Source organism: Mustela nigripes, chromosome 2 (genome assembly GCF_022355385.1).
Source record: "Mustela nigripes isolate SB6536 chromosome 2, MUSNIG.SB6536, whole genome shotgun sequence".
Lineage (NCBI taxonomy): Eukaryota > Metazoa > Chordata > Mammalia > Carnivora > Mustelidae > Mustela > Mustela nigripes.
The window spans coordinates 13,734,656-13,737,788 of NC_081558.1; the positions used below are offsets into that span (position 1 = coordinate 13,734,656).

Genomic DNA, 3,133 nt, shown 5'->3' on the forward strand with positions numbered 1-3,133 from the left:
GATGCGGGACTCGATCCCAGGACCCTGAGATCATGACCTGAGCCAAACGCAGCAGCTTAACCCACTGAGCCACCCAGGCGCCCGGGACTTCTGTGTCTTATCCGCCCACCACCATCACCTTCTCTGTACCCTTTATCACTCCCACTGTTTAAGCCCCTGTAGTATGAAGACCTCCCTGGAATGAGCCCAGGAGGAAATTGCCTCTCACCCTTTATTCCCAGACCTCAGGACCCCTGGTTAGGCAGAGGGAAGGGCTGGGCTTCAAACCCAGCAAGGAAAAGGCAGTAGTAGATGGACAAGATCCACTTATACTGACCTGAATAAAGAAGATGCAAAGAAAATATTGGGTAAAAAACCATGTTCCAGGGGCACCTGGGTGGTTCAGTCGGTTAAGTGTCTGCCTTTGGCTCAGGTCATGATTCTAGGGTCCTGGGATGGAGCCCCAGATCAGTCTCCCTGCTTCTCTCTTTCCTTCTGCCCCTCCCCCCGCTTGTGCTCCAGTGCTCTAACTCTCTCTCCTCCTCACTCACTCTCTCTCAAATAAATAAAAATCTTAAAAACAAAAAAACCACGTTCCAGAATAATAGTAGGAGGTGGGGGAGGGGACAACATTAATGAGGTTTTAGCAAACCCAGCCTAAAAGCCTGGAGCTGGGAAGACCCTAGGCTCTGGGTTCAAATCCCAACCCCACCATATTCAAGCTTCGTGACCCTGGCAGGGCTCCCATTGCTGACATGCCATTTTCTCAACTGTGAGATGCACTCACTGCCCACCTCGCTTGGTTTGCTGAGCTGAGCCCAAGGGGTCAACGTTTTTTATCCTCACTAACTGGCACTGTTCTTGGTGACATGCCCAACGAGCACTTGACCGAAGCCAGCCAAACTGGGAAGGAAGGTCCCTGACACTGTGGTTTAGCAGTTCCTGACGGGGAGGGAGGGCGTGAGGGGCAGGGAGCTTTCCCCTAGGGACACCCCCATGTCACCAGCTCCCAGACAAGGAATTCCCAGTCCCAGGAGCCCTGGGGCCTCTCTCACTCCCTTCAGAGGTTGTCACTGTCCTATTTCTAAGAGTGGACTTAATCATGGTCTTTGCACCTTTATGTAAATGGAATCATAGAGTTTGTGCATTTTGTTTAAAATCAATCTTAAAGATATGTATATATTTTATAACTTGAGGGAAAAAAAAAAAGGGGAAAAATCAGAGGTGGTGTTTGGGACACAGAAAGATTTCCCTGACTTAGCACCCAAAGTCCCATAAACCCTACAGTTGGTTGGTCACCCTAGGCTCTGGCCTGGGTCCTAGGAGGGTGAAGGAGGGGAACTGTGCCCCTGGAGGCCGTGAACTCCAGGCCCAAGGTACAGAGATTCATCCAAGTCCACAGAGCTGGGAATCTGAGGTCATTTTATGCAATAAAATCTGAGGCCCGGAGAGAGGAGCACTGTGCCAGAGGCCACCGAGCCCGTCACGCCCAGCTTTTGTCTGTCTGGTATCTTTCCTCAGAGGCCTTGCCTTGTCCCCAGCCACAACCCTTTGCACAGTATCCCCAACCCCCACCCCAGAGCCATGTGGCCCCACCAGCTCTTACCTGGCAGCTGGGAACCCCGGGCTAAGGACAGGAGGGCAGAGCAGGGCGGCAGCCGGAGGAAAGTCCCACTGGGCTCCTTCCTGTGTGGGCCCCTCAGCTTCCTGAGCTGCTGTCACTTACTGAAAGTTGTGGCCATGTGGGGGATGGGGACGGGGAGGGGAAAGGGCCTGGCCGCAGAGGGGCAGAAAAGTTCCAGAAGCCTCTGCGGGCCGTGGCCCTCCTCAGACAGGGTACTGGAAACCCTGGACCTAAAGGGAGGAGTGACGGCACAGAGAAGGGCCCCGGTCACAGAGGGGTTCCCAGCAGGCTCTGGACTGCTCATTCCCTGGGGGGGCCTGGTAATGCCCCAGCTCCTTGGGCCTCAGCTAACCCATCTGAGGCACATCTGGGTTGGGTATTTAAGCAGAACTAATGTCGCACCCAGGGTAGGGAACAGGGTTAGATCTACCCAGGAAGGAGTCAGGAAAGTTGCCAGACGAAGGTCAAGTTCGTCAGGTATTTCTCCCACGAGACCCTAGGAGGAATAGCGGGCCCGTTCTGTGCACCATGCCCTATGCCCAGCCTAGAAACAGGCTCACCTCACCTTCTGGTCTGCCAGAGAGACAGTTACTAATTATGGATGACAAGGAAAGGAAGGTGATGGCAGTGGAGGGACCTCCATGCAGAGGTCATGATGAGCTGAGCTGGGATCTGAAGCAGGAGGAGCAAAGAGCACACCTGGTGGAGGTCACCACAAGTGCAAAGGCCCTGAGGTGGACTGAGATGAGCAGTTTGAGCCGAGAGGAGGCAGGAACGGCAGGAAGAGGTAAGAAGTTGGAGGGAATAGAGCCGTGAGCAGGTTGGGTCTGATCACTTTTTTCCACGACCCTGAGGTTGTCCTGAGTGGAGGCAGGCAGCTAGGGCAGCGTCTCCGTGAGAACTGGCCCAGTGTCCTTACCCACAGAAAGTAGAGTTTGGGGGACAGATTTTTTTTTTTAAGATTTTATTTATTTACTTGACAGAGAAAGACATAGTGAGAGAGGGACCAGAAGCAGGGAAAGTGGGAGAGGGAGAAGCAGGCTTCCCACCGAGTGGGGAGGTTGATGCCAGGCTTGATCCCAGGACCCTGGGATCATGACCTGAGCCAAAGACAGACGCTTAATGACTGAGTCACCCAGGTGCCCCTGGAGGATAGATTTTAGAGAACTCTTTCATCTCGATAATCCCATTACAGGTCCGAAACTTGACTTTGGGACGGGGGGCCTGGGTGGCTCAGTTGGAAGAGCATGTGACTCTCAATCTCCAGGTCATGAGTTTGAGTCCCATATGGGGTGCAGAGATTACTTAAATAAACATCTTTTTTTTTTTTTTTAAGATTTTATTTATTTACTTGAGAGAGAGAGAAAAATAACAAGAGAGAGCGAAAGCATGGTGGAAGGAGGTGGAAGGGAGAAGCGGGCTCCCCACTGAGCAGGGAGCCCAACATGGGGCTCGATCCCAGGACCCTGGGATCATGACTTGAGCTGAAGGCAGATACTCAACTGACTGAGCCACCCAGACACCCCTAAA

At 53.0% G+C, this 3,133-nt stretch overlaps 1 protein-coding gene across 3 annotated transcripts in view; it reads right to left on the minus strand.

Moving 5' to 3' along the window:
• JAK3 (Janus kinase 3) overlaps positions 1 to 1,692 on the minus strand; it is a 17,662-nt gene extending 15,970 nt beyond the window's left edge. The window contains exon 1 of one of the 3 annotated variants that reach the window (XM_059389396.1): positions 1,586 to 1,692. The gene's annotated coding sequence lies outside the window, so the exon portion shown is untranslated. The remainder of the gene's footprint in view (positions 1 to 1,585) is intronic. The other 2 variants (XM_059389395.1, XM_059389394.1) reach the window with 2 other exon arrangements.
• Between the last annotated feature and the right edge of the window lie 1,441 nt (positions 1,693 to 3,133).